Genomic DNA, 21,657 nt, shown 5'->3' on the forward strand with positions numbered 1-21,657 from the left:
AGCCTGGGCTTCCTCATGTTGTAGTTGGCTTTCATGAGCAGCCAGAGAACAAACCCCAGTGTGCAAGCACCTTTAAAGTCTCTAGGTCATGCTTTCTAATGTCCTGTTATCCAAAACAAGTCACATGGCAAATTCAGACAAGATTGGGTACGTTCAGGGTGGTGTGGACATAGACCCATGATCAATTCAGAGTCAGTATGAAAGGAAAAAATTTGTGGCCATTTTGGAATCTATTACAGTAGTGAAACCATTTTTCAAATAAAATCTTACTTGGAACTCCATTTCCTAAAACGGATATTCTCTGGATAGTGGAAGGTGGGGTGCCCTTGGCAGTTTCCAGGCACCCCAAGAAAACTGTAGTGTTCTGAAGAATGGAGTTTGAGATTCACAAGTTCAGAATGACATGTGTATTTGGAGTTCAAGAATGAGAGAAAAGAGAATGGGGTAAAATATTTATTTGAAAAATAACGATCCCATATGTCCCCAAATTAATGAAAGACATAGAATTACAGATTCAACTTGTTCAATGAACCCCAAGTTGGGTAAATGCAAATAAAGGCATGCCTGGACACATCATAGTCAAACTGGTGACAGCCGAAGAACTAATCTTGAAAACAGGAAAGAAGAAAATGACACACTATATATAGAATAAAAGTGATTTGGTTAATGGTAAACTTCCCATCATAAACTGTGGAGGCAAGAATATAATGGAATATCTTTAAAAGGCTGCATTAAAAAAAAAAGTCTGGAATTCTATATCCAACCAAAGTATATTTCTGGAGCAGAGGTGAAATAAAGCCATTTTTATTTATAAGAAAACTAAGTTCATCACCAGCAAATCTCAACCACAATAAATGCTACATTAGATCTTCAGAAAGGAGTAAAAAGCATTGGAAATAATAAATATCTCAGTAAATGTTAATAATTACTATTCTTCTTTTCTGAGGCATTAATTTTTAAATAATACATATGATTGTTGAAAGCAAAAACTGTAACACTATAACATATGTAAATGTAATATGTATAAAACAGCTATGGCATAAAAGACAGGGAAGTTAACCGAACCTCTATGATTGCAAGTTTTCTACAATTTAAAGTGCAATGGAATAGCACTAACTGTAAGTAGACTAAAAAAGCTAAGGATTTATATTATAATCTCCAGAGCAGTCACCAATATAATAACACAAAATAATAGGCCTAAAAAGCCAATTGAGAATGTGAATGGAATCCTATGAAATAGTCAAATAACCTTCCTTAAAAAAAAAAAAAAAAACAGGATAGGAGAAACAGAGGAGCTAAAAAAAAAAGTGAACATTTAGAAAACAAATAAAAAAATGATAGCACAAACCCAATCATATTAATAATCACATTAAATATTAATGAAATAAACACTCCAATTAAAAGGCAAAGTTTGTCAGAATGAATAAAAAAGCAAGATTCAACTACATACTGTCTACAAAAGATGCACTTTAAGTATAAGGACAGGTAGTTTGAGAGTAAGTGGATGGGAAAGATGGAGCATGTGGACGGCAGATACCAGGCTGAAGGGGATAGACTGGGATCAGATGAAATAGATGAACACAAAAGGAGAATTACCAGTGATAAAGAAGGACATTTCATAGTCAAGAAAGGGTCCATTCATCAGAAGACGTGGTAATAGCAAATGTGTATGCATCTAATAACAGACCTTCAAAATACATGGAGCAAAAGAAAGGGAGAGAATTCGAGGGTCAAATAGTCAATTGCATAATCATGGCTGAAGATTGCAGCACCCCGTTCACGGCAATTGAGAGACCAATAGTAAAGAGTCAGTAAAGGCAAAGAAAATCTGAAAAACACTAATCAAACCTTTTGACATGATTGATATTTATAGAACATTATATTCAGCCAAATAACTTACCATATGACCCAGCAATTCCACTCCTAGGTATTTACCCAAGAGAAACGAAAACTTTATACGTTCTAACAAAGATTTAAATGTTTATAGTAGCATTATTTGCTGGTAAAAATAGGAAAGATGCATACATAGTCATTCATTGCAGTTGTATTTGTAATATCAAAACACCAGGAAGTATCCCTGGTTTTAACAGGACTGCCCTTTAACAGGACTGGTCGCATAAACCCTGAAACATTCAAATAATGGAGTACTGTGCATTCATAAAAAGGAAATAGAAATGCTTCTACATATGCAAGCACTATACATATATTTAAAAAACAATGGAAGAGGAAATAAAAAACTTAAAAAAAAATCAGCAATAACACAGGGCTCTTTGGAGAAATGGTTGATTCCAAGTCTGTGGCAGGAAAAGAGGAGAAAAATGTGGCACTTTTTGTTAAGCTAGACAGCAAGGACACTCGTAGATCTCACCGAAGGTGTGTCAGAAGGATTCAGGAGCCTTTTGTCTGGTCAAAGATGAGGCAATTTGAATCATTTAAGAACAAAATCTGAATTTGTTTGAAATATATCAAATATGTTTAAATCTATGAGTAGCTTATGATTAAAAAAACCAACACTGGTCACCTTTGGAGTCAACAACTCATCATTAAATAAAAGAACAAAAGCAAGCATTTTTTCTTGTCTTTCTTATCTTACAGTATCTCAGGGTATACTCAGGGTAGCAAAATAGTTGACAAAATAAACTTTTTCTTTATAGTTTCTCTTTATTTGTTATTTTATAGTAAATTGGAAAGAATCATACAACTGGAGCACCCTCATTTTGTAACCTCCAATGATGTAATGGATCCAGGCAATGCTCAGCAAGGGCTATTAGCATCATAAAAAGGCGTTATATTAATCCAGACATTACATTAATATATCTCCAGATAGAACACGTCACCACCTCCATCTGATTAAACCCCCAGATCTAATTACTGATTTGCAGAACATACAGGGGACAGAGGGACATGTTAAATGACAACAAAGGTTGCTAACAAGGTTACCCAGCCCCTAAGGAGGGGAGATGGGCATTGGACTGTTAGGCCTGAAGTCCAGGTTTTTTCCAGCAAAAATGGGAACAGCAAACCAAAAGAGCTTCTTGACCATTCCCTCTATAGGCAGCTCATTTTTCTGATGTTTCAAGCCAATTAAAAACAATTAGTCCAGGGGAGAGGCCGGGATACCGAACGCCAGGCTTATTCGCTTCTTTTTAGAGACCTCTTGCTGCCTGACACTCTCGAGAAAAGGCATCGCCCGTTTCTGGGCCAAGGGCCTGTGCAGCTCAGCTTGCTTCGATTCGAATGTACGTGAGAGAGGGATGAATCAAAATTTCTGTTACGCAATAGGATACGCTATGGGAGGGACATGGGACTGAAGTTCGGGAATAATAATATATAGAAATACTACCCCTGTGCCACCACCACTGCCACTACCGGCCTCAGCACCGTCCCCACCACAATCCCCACCACCACGTGATAAGAGCTTTGCAGACCGGAGACTGCCTTGCATTTGTTCTCTCACAGGGGCTATGAACTTTCTGTCACCTGATCTTCACCAGAGACACTTCGGAGCGTGTGACCACATCCAGGGAGCTTGGAGAGGCAGCTCGGTGGGAGGCCTGGGAGCTGTGGTTTCTGTCCGCGCTGCATGTGTGTCCCTCTTCACGTCTTCTGCTTTCTTTGGGAGGTGCCCTGCAGATCTGAAGGGGAGTGACTGTAGGGGTGCCCCTCCCTGGAGAAGAAATGGCCACTGTGCGTCGGCAGGACAGGGAAGAGCGGCTAAGCCTGGCAGAGCGGCCACAGCTGCCCTCCCACCCACGGAGGGCTCAGCAAGGGCCTTGCGCTGGGAGGCGGACAGCTCTGCTCCTCCCGGGCACTATGTATGTGCGGGACGGACCATCACGAGACCTGGGACGCTTCCTCATGGGTATTTGTTATCAATTCCATTGGATATTTAGGATACTATAATGGGCTCCACAAGGACCCCAACACACAAACCCACTGAAATGCTCATGATGGCAAAGGACACGAGAGGGGGCACAATGTAAAAGGCCTGGTGCCGCCAGGCTTCCAGAAGGATCCCATGCAAGGAGGGTTTTATCTGAACCTTCATAGAAAATGATTGCCAGGCCCCTGTTGCTGACAGATCTAAGACGTGCTGACCACCGGCCACCCCTGCCCTCAGGCCTCTGAACGTTACGGTAAGGAACATCCCAGACTCTGCAGGAAGCTCTGCGTGCCTTGCTGGAAGGCCATCTTTCTCTGTGGGAAAACTTATAGAAAGGAGGTTTTTTTTTTTTTCACACCATCTGCTGGTGTGGGTGGCTAGAGGACTGTCTTTGTTCGATGTCATATATGTACATATATGTAAGCACAGCTGCCATATGAATCAGTCTGTGTAAGACTCTGCTGTAAATGTGCCCAGGGGAGAGGTACAGTTCAAGGAGGAAAAAAGAAAAATATATGTCTATTATTACAGTTTTATGCATCTAATATCTCAGGCAAATATAGTCACCTGGAGACTATCAAACCAAAATTAAAAACTCATTGAAAGGAATGGACAGTATTTGCACAGATTGCCTATAAATCTTCAATAACTAACTCTCTTTGGGCATAACATCAAATGTTCACTTTCTTCTTGGTGTCTCATTAGGAAGGAAATTTATTGCCCAACTCCTGAACTATGTCAATTTTTTAAAAACATTGTGTGAATATTTCCAGGAACCACATGCTTGATTTCATATTAGCTTTATGCCACCGAACAGGAAAAGGCTTGGTCTTCCCAACGATGAAATGACACTAATCATGAAATTAAAGGAGATAGCATGTACTCTGTTGGAAGTGACAGCAGTTTCCCATAAATGTATCATAACCCTGGATCCCTTTGATAAGCTGCGATGACGTCACTCCCCCATCCCAGGCCAGTGCACAATCTACTTCCCTGCTACCCTGCCCCCCACCCCGCCCCCTCTTTCCCCAGCTAAACGTGGATCCACAGAGAAGTCTTCAGAGGAAGCAGAGTCTTGTGGTGAGCAGGGTGTGTTCCCCAGCTGTGCTGGCTCGCCTGCCATGGTGGGGATAGTTTGCAAAGGACCAGGAAGGAAAAGAAAAATGTTCGACAAAAATCAATGAATTGCATATGGTGCCCGTTAAAAGTAATAAACAGACAGAAGATGAAGGGCTAAGCTTGCACGTGTGAACCTGTCTCTGAGAGGGCCCTGGCACGGGGTGGGGTGGGAGTGGCACTTCCCGTTCCTATTGTCCTGCTTGGTCCACACCCTGTGGCCAGGCCTTCGCAGAGACGGGAAGCAAGGAGACTGGAGATTGACCTGGGCCTGGTCCCCATCTTCTCTGCAGGGCTCTTTGGACGGGAGGCTGCCTGGGACGGGGGCAGAAACTCTCATCAAACAAGAGGGAAATATTTCAGTTGCTGGGAACACTTTGGAAAGTCAGGGGAACATGGAAGGTGGGCTTCTGGAACGCTGAAACCAAATCTCTACTCACAGTGGGAAATGAGATTGGTTGAGCTTATTTTATGGCCCAACGTGTGGTTCTCCTTCTGAGTTTATTGCATTAAAGCTGCTGCCATCCAAGCTTCTCTGCTGGATCTTAGTAAGACCAGCTGTGAATTCTCTTTCTCTAGATAGTTTGAAGAACAGAATGGAGATAGAAAAAGGGCATTCAGAATTTTAAAATAAAAAAAAAAATAAAGTGAGATTCAAAACAAAACTGCAGATTCATTCAATTTTTGGTAAAAATTTAGGGGGGGGAGGAGAGAGAGAGAGACCCCAATACTCATTTAGACTAGAATGAGGAAGACTCTTCAAATGACTTGGAGAATAGGAGGTGTAATAAATAGACATAGGGCCTCATTTCCCCTTCTGGCTCTCTGATTTATGACTGGGGTCTTTAATTAAGGGATCTTTAGATGAACATCATTTTCCCTACAAAAATTGTTTGCCTTTGTTAATATATCACTAATATTGACTTTCATTTAGAGACACTAAGAGGTACAAAAAAAGGAGTCACTCACAAATAACTAGTATTTGAATAAATAGATGCATGACACTATTTTGAAACTATAGTATGAAAGTATATATATGATTTTATGTATATGTATGTGTGTGTTTATATATGTATTTATAAATGTGCTTTTTAATTTTTAAAAACATGCACTAGTTTTTTTTTTTTTTTTTTTTAAATGCAGCAAAGCCCCAAAAGGCTCAAAACATGACTGCCCGGATAAACTCGAAGGCTTTTCTAAGAAATAAAAATTTCATATGCACACAGTTGCAAAGGACTGAAAGGTGCGCTTGTAAACCCCTTAAATATATATCCCTAAATCCACATTTGGAGTTGTGTCAAAAACTTAAAAAATTTGTTTCAGTCTTTAAAACCGCAGTGTAGATTTTTTTCCTAGGGCCGCTATAACAAAGCCACAAGTTCGGTGGCTGGGGACAACAGAAATTTACTCTGTTGCAGTTCTGGAGGTCAGAGGTCAGAGGTCAGAAATGGAGTGTGGGCAGGCCACACTCTCTCGGCTTCTGGGGGTTGCTGGCGGTCCCTGGGGCGGCGTCACTCCGATCTCTGCCTCCGTGGTCACACGGGGTTGTCGTTCCCGTGTCTCTCTGTGTCTTCTCGTCTTGCAAGGACGCTACATCTGTCATAGCGGAATAAAGGTCCACTCTACTCCAGCGTCCCTCATCTCAACTTGCATCTTAATGACATCTGCAAGGACCCTATTTCCAAATAAGGTCACATTCATAAGTACCGGGGCTTTGACTCCAATATATCTTTTCCTGGGATGCAATTCAACCCACAACACCTAGTTAAGAATACTCTTTTTCTTCTAGCATTCATTAGAATTACCTAACACTGTATTGTTTCAGAAAAACCAGCTGAGGAGCAGCAACATAACATGCTTCCCTGTGGGTTTTTCCTTACTTGTCCAGGTATGTGTAATAACACAATTTGGGGGCATCTTTAAAGCTGCTTTCTCAAACAGTGCCCCTCCCACGCCCTGCATGAAACCCAAGGAGAGCGAGCTTGGGCATGAGAACAGCAAACAGTGCTCGTCGCCACACGGGGGCAGATGGCAGATGCCTAAACTGTGCTCACTCTTGCAAAGTCCTCTTTGAGTCAGCGCACTTGCTGCTACTTCCTGGATGGGGCCAAGGAAACCTCTTCAGTTATTTTCATCAGGGAAAGCGTGTGCCAAGGTGATCTTCCCCACGTGAATCTGTCTAGGAGACCACTGGCTTGAACTACAAAATCTGTCTCAAAACTGTCCACCTCTCTCCATTCCCCTGGTCCAAACACCATCTTCTTCTTCTTCACACAGCAGTGGATAGCAGCTCTCTTGGCAGCCTCAATCAAATATGTCACTTTCTGGTTGAAACATTTGATGATTCTCCCTCTTCCCTGGGCCTTTAGAATGAAATCCACAGGGCATGGTGCATGTGCCTCTTTTCTACAGGGGCGCAGACATCTTGGAATTTGAGTCAATACTTTTGGCCTGGCTTGGGTTACATGCCCATCCCTAAATCCAGCTCCATAGCCGGGGCGATATGACCCTCTCTTAAGCTGGGTTCCTGGCATTGAGAAAGGGGTCAGCCCCCACGCAGACCAGGTGCACTGACACGGGGAGCATTGGGACTTCAAGGCTAACCAGGGAGCTGTCACTAGAAGAAAGGACATTGGGCAGGCCATGAAGACAGATGTCCACCTCCGTGACAATGGGCCATCATGCTTCCTTCTGCCACTGTGACTCTCTCTGGCAGCAATCTGGTAAGACCAGGATGAATATAGGAGCCATGGGTTTATGGGGGTAGTGGCTGGACATAAAAGATGGACATTTGAGGAAAATGTTTCTTTAGGAGTAAACTGCAAGGAAGATTGGGCATAAGGAAGAGAAGAAAATGGCTATTCAAGACCCAAGGAAGTGACATAATTTCAACTTCCCAGAGATTCTGCAGTCAGAGTTCTCGAAAGGTCAGTCATATCTCATTGTCGATCACCTCGAGGGCCACACAGATGGATGTCAGGGCCACAGTCCAGAAAGCCATGTGGGTAGAAACCCCTGGCTTTCTTTCCACTTGGCTCACTGCATTCATTTTGTGGTGGGTGGTAGTGAGAGAGGGCCAGGCTGTTCTTTAGGTGGGAAGAAAGACAGACTTGGACACTCAGAAGGACGGTTGCCGCCTGACAGGACACTGGAGAGTTGGTGCCTCAGAGAGTGTGGTGGTGGAAGGGAGAGGACATGCCAGGTACAGGGACAGAGACGTGCCCATTCCCGGTTGTCTGTGATGCTTGATGCTTCTGTTAATGCAGCTGCTTGCTCAAAGCACCGTGCTTTTCTTTTGTGGCTCTGATGCTCAGTTCTAGAATTCTTTATCATTATCAGAGTTTACACTCACAGGGTCAAGGCTAAGTAAATATTTTGCTAGGCAAATTTGTGTCTTACTGGAACTGAATACACATGCGACAATGCTTTCAAGCTGGTAGTGGGGCCTTCGGTGAAGAAATCAATGACAGAGTGTATGCAGAGCATCTTGTGAGGACTGGCCTGGGAAGGGGGACCACTAGCTCCACCCCAAAGCTGGCCTTGGTCCTGCATGGTCACAGAAGTCAGTCTGGAGAAAGCCCTGGCATTCAATGCCACAGAATGGGTAATTTATTAAGAATAGATGTTTATTCAGCTCACAGTTCTGGAGGCTGGGAAGTCCAAGAGCATGGCACCAGCATCTGGCAAAGGTCACAACATGGCAGAAGGGCAGGTGGAAGGCAAAAGTGAGCAGGAGAGAGGAAGGAGGAGGTGCTGAGCTTTCCATCTGGCATCACCAGGGAACCCTTCTTGGCTGGCTTCCTTTAGGGTTTGGCCAATGGAATGTTCTGGCTAGAAATCAGAGGGTGGGAAGAGAGAGGTTGGGGCATTTCTGCATCCTCTCTGGTTGGGTGCCACATTTCTAAAAATGGTAGCATTGCACATGACTACAGCTCCCTGGGGAGCCCCTTCTCCCAGAGCCAGCAAGCACCGGCCTTCACTAACACAACTTCTTGCCACTTAGGCTGAGGGGGGTAACAGTGTCCCTTAGGTGTTAGCATCATGGAACAACCATGATTGGATCTGGGTCACAGGTGGGGTCCCCCAGTCCTGTCAAAAACAGCCCTGTGCTCCCCTGAAGCTGGCAGGTGGCTCCGCCAGCACCTCACATGGAATTTGTGTAATGTGCACCTGGCAGGTGGTAATGCATGCGGGAGTCTGCATGTTAGCAAGGGTCACCTGCTCATTGGGGAAGCCACACCTGCTCCCTGGAAAGAAGCCGTGAGGGTGGGTCCTGGTCTGGGGGAGCCACTGTAGCAGGAGGGCTGCAGCTACGGAGGCATTTGACCCATCCCTCAGTGAGCTCTGCCTTGGAGCCAGGAAGGGAGGGGTGCTTGGAGGGTTTGGCTTTGGTCTCCTTTTGAATGAAAATGGTCACTTTCTGTCCTAGTTAAGGAACATGCTCTTTCCATTGTTTTTAAATGGCTTTGGGAGGCTGCCCGACTTCCACCATCCAGGTAGAAAAGCAGCACACGGCACAATTCACAATCGGTGGTCCTGGCTGCCAGGCACTGGCATGCAAACAATTAATCGTGCGGTGAATTTTGAACTTGGCAACATGACCACAACCTCTGCCTATTGGAATAGGGAATGTTTATTAAAAACCCTAAGAAAATGATTGATTAGGAGCATGGTAAAAATAATCAGGGGATACTGAGTGTGTTGTGTTGTTATTGTTTTTGAATGGCACAGTGTGAAGAAGACTTGGAAATGAATAAAAATTCCCTCTGGATCATGGGCAGATGATACCTTCTGTGTCCCTGATTTCTATTTCTGGCTCTGCAGCCTGAGCTGGTGGTGTCTTTGGCCTTGGTGGTGCTGGTGGCCTTCGGAGATGTGGGCTCTGAGTACACAGAGAGAGTAAGTTAGATGACCTCACGGTGCTCCTGCTTCCACAAAAGGGGGTGTGCAAGAAGGTCATTTCTTTTGGCTCAAATGCACCAGCAAATCCAAACGGCTGGATAATCATTTCTCCCCACTCCTCCCCCAGGCGCCACTGCGGGGAATATACAGTAGTTAGCATTACACTTTGAACTTCTCCTTAGTCAACAGAAAAGTCAATTGCTCTCTCCAGCCAGTGCTGGAGCACTCCACTGGTCTGATTAAGGTCTCCCGCTGCTATTTAAATGCCAAGGCAGAGACCCGGCATTTACCAAAAATAAATGTTGAGATAAAGACTTGACATTTACTTTCAACGAGGGAGGCCATCTTTCCATCACAGCACTCGGTTTGTTAGATGTTATTTTTATTAGACCAAATGATTCATGTTAGCAAATAAATATAAATCAGCTTATTAGGCCAGCAGGCTAACATGACCTCTGTTCGCCAGGCTTTTATGGAGAAGGCAGGTTGTGATTTTGCAGAGCAGAGGAGAGCTGGCTCAGGGGTGGCCTACCGAATGCAGTGAGGCCATCGCCTCCAGGATCTGAGAGTTGAAGTTTGCCACAGCTCCCCTGCAGCTTGAGCCTGTAAAGCTCGGGGCAGGATGAGACCCCAAGAAGGCAAGAGAAAATGGAGCAGAGCACTTCATCGTAATGGACTCAAATCCAGGTCCGAGCTGTAAGAGCCTCCCCGAGATGGCTTGCTAACCAGTTCAGTGGTGGAGCTTTGGAGCCCGTTTTTATTAGCTGAGCGCAAGGACAGACCAGGGTTTGGTCTGGAGTGTTCAGACACTGAGTGGCATTCTGGTTCTGCTTTCAGTGGCTGTGCTTCCGCTGCGCCATGTCTTCGTAATTCCACACAACAAAAGCACCCAGCTTCTCACCCTTCTTGGCAGCATTTGTTCTACTTATCCCTTTCTTCTATGCTGTCCATGTAACGGAGTTGGTAGGGCATGACCAGGATTGGAAGGCCTGTGGCCAGGTTTGGCAGAGGGGCACTGTTATGCCACAAACCTCAGGGAATAACTTCTGGCCAGGACCAACTGCATAATTTGCAGGGTCCAGTGAAAAATGACAATGCAGGATCCTGATTCAAAAATTATTAAGAATTTCAAGATGGCAGGAGCAGGACCAAGGACAGGGCCCTTCTGAGAGTGGGGGCATGTGCTATTACACAGGTTGCACACCCATGAGACCGGCCTTGCCTTAGGGGTAGCAAATATGGAACTAGGATGAGGGAGATCATCCTTCCTTAAATGGAAAGGGACCTGGGCCTGACATAGTGGGCAGATGTTCCAGGAAGTGCATCTCCCCAGAGACACTCATATTAGGCTGCTGGAGGGAGTCAGATACAGAAAGCTGGCTCCTGTGTGTAGTTGCAGCAGACTGCTCAGGGACAAAGAGAACAGCTGCTCAAAGACAAAGTTCCCTGCTGAGTGGCTCCAGCCCTTAGCCCCCTGCCTGCTCCTTTATCCCCTCAACACCCCCAGGGACTGATGAATACTGAAATGGTACTAGAAATCTATGTCATCCAGCTTTCTACCTTAAACACTAAGACAATTCTAACAGTGCTCAGGGAGACTGGCAGGAGATCCAAGGAATATATTTCTCTCATCCCCACTTGTTTGAGATGAACTACAGGGGAGAGCTCTCAAAATAGGACACTAACACAAGGGAAGTCACGGAAAGCTTCCATGTCATAAATGGTGATATATATAGCAGCCAAATAATGAAAAATGTATATTTGAAGAATTAGTAAATTTCAAATCCTTATAAGAATGTAAAAAGAAAAAATATTTACATGAAATAAGAGATGCTAATTAGATAATTATATCTCAATGAAAGAGACGTTGGCATAAGTAAGAAAGATTTTGTAGAAACAGATAATGCCATAATAGAATTTAAGATAATATTATAATCATTTAGGAGCAGAACTGACATTGTTGAAAATTTGCATAAAATGTGGAAAACAGGCATGAGAAAATCCTCCCAAAATGCAGAGGAAAAGGTCAAAGAGAAGAAATCAATTAGAGGGATGATATTTGACATGCAGGTGAGATTACAGAGCTATAGGTATCTGAGTAGAGTTACTAAAGAAGAGGAAAATATTCAAAGATATAATAGAAGAAAACTTTCCTGAACTGGAGAAAGATCAGAATTCATGGGTTGAAAGTTATACCATATATAGGTAAAATTAATGAAAAAGTGCCCAAGGTCTGGAGACATATCTATATTTTTAATTTTAAAAACATCTTGGTTACCCAAAATAGAAAAGACAGAAGGCTGGCTCCAGACTTTCCTGTAATGTTAGATTCCATAGCACTTGGGACAACACTCATAAAGGTTTGTCAGTAAAAGGGCTGTGGTGCAAGAATTCTGTGGTCGGCTGTAGTAGATGCTTTTTGTGTCCCATTCCACATCTCCCAGGCTGCTTGTGATTTTTCTTTTCTTTTTGTTCCCTGTCACAGCTGAGACAACGCTTGTGATTTTCACTGCCTGTGATGGCAGCTATGGTGGTAGTTCCCAGAGAGGCTGTCAGCTTCTCATTTCAAGCCTCTCTGGGGGCTTTTCTGCTTAAGGATGTTTTCCAAAGCTGTAGAAACCAGAAGCAAAAGGGAGCTAATATTCCCGAGGCATTTCTTGACCAATTGGAGAGAGGAGTTGGTGGATAAATTCCCTGGCCTCCTAGTCTTTGTAGAACAATTCTTAGGCACATTCTACAGAGTTCATCTGAGGTCCCCAGTGGCAGTGAGCACCAGTTGCCCAAAGTGGTGATCAGCTCAATCCTACACCCATTACTGATTTTGTCATCTTCTCTGTCTTTCCCTGATCCCTCACCACTGCTTTTTAGGAACAGCTCCAGAACAAACTACTTGTACCCAAACTTTGCCATAGGCTCTGTTTTTAGCAGAGCCTAAACTAAGATGCCTACCAGACTGTATTTTTGTATGAAAGCAATAGAAAGGAATCTCACATATTCTGGGACTCAGAAAATATACATTCATGTACTCTTTGTGATAAAAGTACCTGAACATATACTGGAGCCCTAATGAGATGTAAACAAAGCAAAGACTTCATCAAGATGAAATGAGGGGTAAAAATTATAAAAAGCATCAACAGTGAGCATAGAAACCAATTAAGCACAGAATTATCCACATTACTGTGTAAATGTGATCTTAAAGCACTGTAAATACTATAACTCTTAGAAATGAGAGACAATGAAAAACAATATAATAAACATCAAGAAATATTATTTCTTGATGTTGATTAGTCAAGCTACATAGCATAAAATGTAAATTTTAAAGTCTTAAGGACTGTACCACTGAGATTAAAAGCACTCTATCCCTTCTATCCCCGTTTCTGAGCCATTCAGTTGCCTTTCCTACAGGCAACCATTTTACCTTGTATCTTTCAGAAATATTCAATATTCAATAATATTGAATATTCAATATTATTGAATATTCAAATTCAAATATTCAATAATATTGAATAACTTATTCAATATTATTCTATGTATACCCCCCTCTTTTTTGCACAAATAACATCCTAAATAACTTTGTTTTTGTCACCTAAGAGTGAATTTTGTAACCACACATTTTGGAAAGTATTTCATCTTTTTCTTTTCTACAACTACAGAGTATTCCTTTGTGTATGCATGGGCCTTAAGTTATTTCTTTAGTCTCCCATTTTGGGCCTTTAGGACGTTTCTGATCTGTTGCTATTATAACAATGCCTCAATGAATAACCTTAGCACAGGTATGGGGTTACCTGTCCATTGCCCTTGTAACTCTCTCTTCTCTTGGTTTCCAGGATACTCTGCTTTCCAGATTGTCCTGTGAATTTCTCTGGCTGCATCTTCTTAGTCTCTTTTGCCAACTCTTCTACCTCCACCTTGTCCCAGGGATGTTGGAGTTACTGGGATTTCTCTTCTTCTCCATGCTTCCTTCCTAGGTATGCTCATCCATCCCAGGGCTTCAGAACCATCTACATGCTGACGATTGCCCCAATGCTATCTATCTCAAACCAAATCTCACCTCTGACTTCCAGTGCCTTCATGATACCTCACTCACATCTCCTGTAGACACTGCAATGTTATCAAACCCCAAGCAGAGCTCTCGAGCTTTCCCTCCAACCTTCTTCTTCCTCTAGTCTTCCCCAAATCAGGTAACAATAACACCATCTCTCTAGTTTCTCAAGCCAAAGCAATTTTATCTCCCAAAACAAGTTTGCAATCCCTCTACCCTCTTCCTCTCACCAGTGTCACCACCACAATGCAGACCATTGTCTTAGTCTTTCACAAAAACCACAGCCATGCATGGACTGGTCTCCTTGTTCCCACTCTTGTCTCCCACAAGGTACTCTCTGTTCTGCAGCCAGAGGGACTTTGTAGGCTGTAAGTCAATTTTTTTTTCTCTATACCATAGCAGTTATTACACTGTGACACAATGACTTATTTTTCTGTTTTACCCCCTACAAGACTGGGGTTTCCTTGAGACATGACTTGTCACCAACTCCTCTCACTACCTATAACAGTAGGGGCACCTATTATTGTAGGAAATTCATGTGAAACTGAGTTTCCAAATTACAAAGGGGACTATATTTAGGTCAAGTTAAGAAGACATTTTCTAAATCAATATTAAGATATTAAGGGTCCATTAGAGCAAATTTAGGATATCCCAACCCATCTTCCCTCTCAATACCCTTCCTTCTCATCTCATTCTTTGATCTTTAGATGACTTCAAAGAATGCCTTAAAGAAAGCAAAGATCTGCATGGCTTTATATTTTTGAGTCTTTGGGAAACTTCCTTGTCTAACAATCTAACAATAAAATGAATCCTTGTAGACTTTCAAGATTTCATGTTATTATTCTATTAGTGAACAATAATGATTATTATGATCTATTCCTTTGTATAAATGTAGACATCCATATAGACTGGTTAAGCAACTGAGCATTAATTTATTGGTAATGAACATTTTCAACTTCATTAGATACTCAGAAGCCTACTACATTATCATTATCTGGATGCTAAATTTTAATTGCATGCAGCCTGGTCCCTCAATAATTAACACATTGTATATCCCACCTAATTCACAAACTAATTGTCATTTCTTAGATCTTAATATTACTTGCTAATTTTGCCAAGGATAAAAAAAATCTGACTGTCAAAACTCCAGAGTAAATGACATTATACAGGCACAATAGTGACAAAACAAGTTAATTTACTGCAAAGTCACAGAGAGAAGGAGTTTTTAATTGCATATTTGTTACCTTCATAAAAGACATAAATGGCTTTTTAGTTACATATTTGCTTATTTCTTACATATTAAAAAAGTGTTAACAAGCCTGATTAAAATTAATTGCAAAGGTCCAAGATCTGAGTGGAGATCCTAGCGTTAGCAAACTTCTAATTGAAGCTGAAAGAGGAAGAACGAAAGGAGATGTTGGTGGAACGAGATTCAGAACAGATGTTAAACTGTGGAGATAGAGAATAATTAAATGACCCACCAAGAAAAAGAGAATCCAAAGAGAAAATCAAACTTGATAATAATAGGAAAATTTTTATCCTAATAATATTAACTGTTGGTAACAATGGTTTCTTTCTAAAGGCTCAAGATAGAACAATAACCAATGTTATTAAATAACTTCCAAAGAAGCACACTCTGTTGTTATGCTATGAAAAAAACCACAACAATGAAAACGTCTCTCATATCACAGAATCACTTGGTAATTTTCCAAATCAATGTTGGTTCTGTCTATACGGAGCAAGTGCCATATACACTCGTGTTGCCAAAATATGGCATCTTTAACGAGCTGGGGCTGCCGTACCATTTAGAGAGACTGGCAGATTAGAAATATTCTTTCTTTTTTATTTTCATGATTGGTTGATTCTAACATCAGAAAGGATACTACCCTCCCTCATATGACATTTCCCCAGTTCTGCTTACATTAAATGTCCTTCAGTATAGCTGTCATCTGCACAAAGGGAAGATGGCGTGGAGCATTACCACCTAAGATGTAGCTCCAAAAATAAGTAGCTTTCCTAACTACAGATAATCCACATGCTTTATAAAATAGGGCTTCCCCAGGAAAGGAACATTGAACAAGGAGAAAAACAGCCATTTATACCATGTATAAAAGGTAAGTAGAAAATACCCACATATCCTATAAACCATTTTAACTATTCACATTCAATTTTTTTTCATGGTGCATTTGGGCCAACATGGGTTTTTCATTGTTTTAGCAACAGATTAATAACACCATCCATCCTATTCATAAATATTTTTTTCCAGAGTGTTATCCATTGATTGTTGATCCTCTTATCTGATGCAATTAAAAATGACTATTAATTTTTTCATTGAAAAAAATCAGTTAAAGCTGGGAATTATAAAATATGACATATGCATATTATACTCAAAGCATTTTATTTTTACTTATAACATATATTTGCTTAATTTACCAGTATTTTAATATGAGGCCAAGGCTTTTTCTGTGAGTTGAGGCTGTCAATTAGATTTCATACTGTTTTCCTTATGTTCAACAAACCCATAAGGCATTGTCTACCATTTCCAAAGTCAAGTTCTTTAAACTGGAATAGGAATTTAAAAGTATCTGTGAGATAATTTAAGTGCAAAATTATTCTAGATTTAATTTTTTCTCATATTTCAGAGGATTTTCTCTTCCACAACTAACTGAAAAAATTTTAAAATGTCTCACTCTTTTCCAAGGATCCAACCATTTCAAAGGATGTTAGGGTTAGTGCATGGGCTAGTCCATGTGCCTAGGGCATTTGCTGTATGTTATGCAGATGGGTAAGAAAGCTCCTACTTTAATATTAATAGATATATTCGAAAATAAATATTGGGGTTTGATTTTTCTTGAAAAGGTACACCTATGTGATAGAATACTATGAAGGCATCAAAGACATTTTTGTCACTTATTTAATGACTTGAAAACAGTTTATGACATATTACGTAAAAGAGCAGGTTACAGCACAGATAGTGTCCCATGTTTACAAAATAAGAATATGACTATGCACAGATAATTGGATGTTTATTACCAAAAACATATGAAATATTAACAGAGGTTATCTCTGAATGGTGGAATTAAAGGCAATATTTATTTTCTTTGTTCTTTTCTGTAAATTCGTATATATTGAATAAGTATTACTTCTGTATTATCATAAAGGCATGCATTTTGGTTTTAACTAAAAAGCAGACTAGAGTCATTTCTGAAAAGTGTCCCAAGGGGATTATATCCAAGGAACTCTGCTGGTCTGTTGCACCTTCCAAATGGGATGATCTGAGGAGGTGACGGACCAGTTAAAGGAAGCAAGGTCTCTCAGTGAACAAGATGACCCTTTGGAAGTGGAATCCATAGAGGATGTGCATGACCCTCAATCATAAATTGTCTCTTGGTGCAAAAGACAGACGACGTGGGTGATGGATTTACCAGACTTCCTGCTTTGGAATGCTTTGTGGTTCACAAAGCACTTTCAGCTTTCCAGGCGGAGAACCGATTCATGGCATTTGAGAAGTCTTGTCCTTCTGAGAGGGAAGTTTAGAATCCACCCCACTTCACTGGAAGCCCTGAAGAGAAATGTGTATTTTGTAGCATTAACTATGGCAGCATCTCTACAACACCCACATTTTGGAATAACATATTTCCAAAAATTCCTATTTTGATTTGAACATTTGAGTAAACCCAATCTACGTGCACACATTCCTGCAAAGACCCTCCCCTGTGGAGGGAGGGTGCCCTGTGAAAGGCATCCCACGTACTGCTATAAGAATGTAAACCAAGAATCCCTTCCTGGAGGAAATTTTGGCAATATGTGCCAAAAGCTCTAAAGTGTTTTTCTGTTTGATTCAGTAATTCAACTCCTATAAAATATATCTTATGAAAATACAGTTGACCCTTGAGCAACATGAGTTAGACTGTGTGGGTCCATTTATATTTGGATTTTCTTCCGTCTCTGCCACTCCTGAGATAGTAAGACCAACCACTTCTCTTCCTCCTCCTCTGCCTATTCAATGTGAAGATGATGAGGATGAAGGCTTTTATGATGCTCTACTTCCACCTAATGAATAGAAAATATATTTTCTTTTATGACTTTCTTAATAACATTTTTGTTTAGCATGCTTTATTGTAAGAATACAGGACCATACAAAATAGATATAACATACAAAATATATGTTAATCGACTGTTTATGTGATTGGTAAGGCTTCTGGTAAACAGTAAGCTATTAATAGTTAAGTTTTTGAGAAGTCAAAAGTTATAGGCACATTTTCGACTGCATGAGGGGACAGTGGCCGTAACGCCTGCATTGTACGAGGATCAACTGTAATCAGGACAGTGTAGAAAGAGTTAAGTATTAATACAAGGATGTTTACTGCAGAGCTATTTACATCAATGGGAAATGAAAGGGAATCTATATGCCCAACAAAAGAGGATTTAGTTAAATAAATGATTCATCCACAAATGAACACTATTAGCCTATTAATAGTCCAGCTTCAGAAGAATGTTTAATAACACAGGAAAAACTCAGAATTTAGTAGGTTATAAAATCTATAATAATCCTAATTTTGTAAAAGAGAAAAAGTATGTTGGTCTATAGAAAATTTTGGAAGTATACCTCAATTTTTTTTTAATTGTTTGAATTGGTTTTATTTATTTATTTTTATTTATTATTATTTATTTATTTTTTGATTACAATATAATATTTTTATTTCATATTACGGGGGTACAAATGTTTAGGGTACATATATTGCCTTTGCCCCACCCGAGTCAGAGCTTCAAGGGTGTCCATTCCCCCAGTTAACAGTCTAATTTTTGATTGGTGAGATTATGGGTAATTTCCTAAAGACTTAATTTAATTTCATTTATAAGCATAGCACTAACATAATAAAATGTATTGAGTAAAAGCTAAGACTCCCAACCCCTAACCCCCACACAACCAGCTCCCTTCCCCAGATGCAACCATTACAGTTTCCTCTGTTTCCTTCTAGAGACATTCTGCATATTTTAGGGTGAATTTTTATTTTCTTCATCATACTTTTCTGTATTTTCCAAATTAAAAAAATAAAACAAATATTTAAAAAAAATATTTTACTGTACTTGTTCTAAATCTCCATAAATAATTTCCACTAGATCTTGAACCACCATTATATCATATAAATGAAAAGATGGAACAGAAGTTATTCAACATTTCATTTAGTTTCCATTTATACTTTGAAATGAAAAACAACTTCTTGCAATTTTACTTAAATAACCAATTTTGATACTGTTCTATTAGCCTTCTAATAGCATGAAGGCCCAGAAATTAAATTGTTCCACTTCCTTATCCATAATTATGTGCAATTAAAATGGTATAGACCCTAAAGTTTTTTTCCAAGCTCCAGACCCTTCAACTGTCATTCTTTATTATCTTGAAGCCCAACACTTTTTAGCAACACATTGTATACAGCAAGTTAAGTGAAAGAGGAAGTATTATATTTAACTGATGTGGGTGTTCTTTAATTAATCTGAATTAGCTTTTTTGATATGGGTACTAATTGTTTTCTTTGAAAAAAAAAATCACCATAGATGTGTGATTCTTCTATGCCTGTTGCTCTTCAAGAAAATAGTTAATTGCAGAAAACAGGAATGTTACCTTTCTCAAATAAATAATCAGCTTCGCATCAAAAGAGCCACTCTTAATCCAACTTTCTGACTTGTGTTAACAGGAAATCTGTGGTGTTTGTGAGCAGTAGGGTCTCCTCTGACTTTTGATGTTCTCTTTACATTTATTCATAAGGCAGGAGGAATAATTACAGCATCAAGTTGGAATAACAAGGGTTTTATTTGTTTATCTTTAACATCTAACAGCTAGACATCAAAATATCTCACTCTTTCTAGGCAGCAAGGTAAGAATCAAGTCCCTGTCTGAAAGGACAGAGACAACTAAGCAAAATTGGTATCCTTCTTTCAAGATCACTTGCTTCCGTTTATTACCAAAATGTAAATAGCTTACACTAAAGAGATAGATTTAACTACAATTACCATACTCCCCCCTCATTAAGACGCCCTTTTCAAGATCTAAGTGTTTTGAGCATTTATAAAGAAGTGTTACCCTAACAAGAGTGATAATGAGTTAAGTACACTTGAGAGTCAAGGTACGGCTGAACGACTAAACTTTAAAGAGATCGTTAAAACAATATTCCCTTTTTAAAATTTATTCACAGTATTTTCAGATCAATTTTTAATGACTATAGAGCCTTATGCAGAATTCTGCAAAAAAAAAAAAAAGAACCTTTAAAAAACAATGCTTAAAACTTGGTGGTAATCTATGACACTCTCTGTATTTACTTGATATTTTTTTCCATTAGGGAGCAGGATAACATCTTTGAACCTAGTCAGTTGTGGCATGTGTCGGCGTATTATCTGTATTTTTCATCCAAGTAAGAAGGACTCTGAGTAGAATGAATAGCCATGTGGAACACTGGTGAACTGTGCGTGCTCCCCCTGCCCCCCAACAGCTCGTGGGTTTTACTCATTAGAGCTCAGAATATCTTCTCGTGCTTGACTTCATCATTCTGGACTTCAGCTCGCAGCAGGCTCTCCCGCAGGCCGCGGAGCTATTCCTTCACACATGGTGAGCAGAGGTAAAACACTCTGGGAAAAAACACAACGCAGTTTAAGTGATAAAAGCATGCCATAAGCCATTTCCACTAGAAACACAAAAAATGGTTTTCTGAGCACTCAGTAACACATGAACTTGATTTCAGCCCTAAATCTCCTTTGAGCATCGCTGGGTTATTTCATCACCCACTGAATCTTATCTTTGAGTCTACACACATGCATGGCGGGGCTGCCATACTCGCGGCGCAGCGTTGGAAGGGTGACAGATAGCGCCGTGAGCGCCGGGGCAGCCCTGGCTCGCGCGGGCACGCAGGGCACAGATGGGAGCAGTTGCAGAGCCGCGCTGGCCGGCTGCCTGCTGGGAATTTCAGAGCAGCCAGAGGAGGGGGCGAGACGCCAGTGACTGGAACCGGGCTGTGGAGAATGGAAAAGGCCTATGAAGTTGGAACGAAGCAGGAAGGGCCTCCCGGGCAGGGCTAGGCACAAGCAAAGGCCTGGAGGAGGGTCCACAGTGAATGCCTGGGAGCAGGCCACCAGCTTGACGGGGAAAGGGGTTGTCGTTTCTTAGGTCTGGAATGATATTGCTGAAGACTAATGGAGTCAGTTTCCAGCAGCAGTGGTGGACTGGGCCTGTCTGCTGTGACTAATGGTGGCCTTACAGAATGGCTTACAGTGGCTCAGCCCAGGCTAGCTCCTCACCACCTACTGGCCTCTCCAGCCTTGGACGAGAGGAAGGATTCCCCGGGGGAAAGGACAAGATCAGAGGAGCACGCCCCACTCAGGTGTGTGCCCTTCCAGTGGCCCTGTGGCCTGTCATTTCTTGGTCACCCCAAAACCCTGCTGCACAGGCCAGCCAAGAGGTGGAGATGGACTCTTTTATTTCCTTTCCCTGGTACCCTCGAGAGCAGGTTCAAACTTCTTTTAAGTTCAGTTTTGTAAATTTGAATTTTCACAGTGTTTTAACTGAGCTATTTAATTTTTCCCCTACAGTTTTGATGATTTTTTTTCCCCCATGCAAGGCAAGTGTGTGGCCTTCAAGGCGGGAGAACCCTGGGCTTTGGAAGCCTTGCCTGGGACAGCTCCGATGATGAGGATAATGATAATGGATAGCAATAATCAC

General features: G+C 41.1%; 1 long non-coding RNA gene across 1 annotated transcript in view; it reads right to left on the reverse strand.

Moving 5' to 3' along the window:
• Window positions 1-19,806: 19,806 nt before the first annotated feature.
• The window catches only part of LOC142875439 (uncharacterized), a 163,135-nt gene continuing 161,284 nt past the window's right edge, over window positions 19,807-21,657 (reverse strand). The window contains exon 4 of the long non-coding RNA XR_012922795.1: window positions 19,807-20,570. This is a non-coding gene — a long non-coding RNA (uncharacterized LOC142875439). The remainder of the gene's footprint in view (window positions 20,571-21,657) is intronic.

The sequence above is a fragment of the Microcebus murinus genome, chromosome 14 (assembly GCF_040939455.1).
Source record: "Microcebus murinus isolate Inina chromosome 14, M.murinus_Inina_mat1.0, whole genome shotgun sequence".
Classification (NCBI taxonomy): Eukaryota; Metazoa; Chordata; class Mammalia; order Primates; family Cheirogaleidae; genus Microcebus; species Microcebus murinus.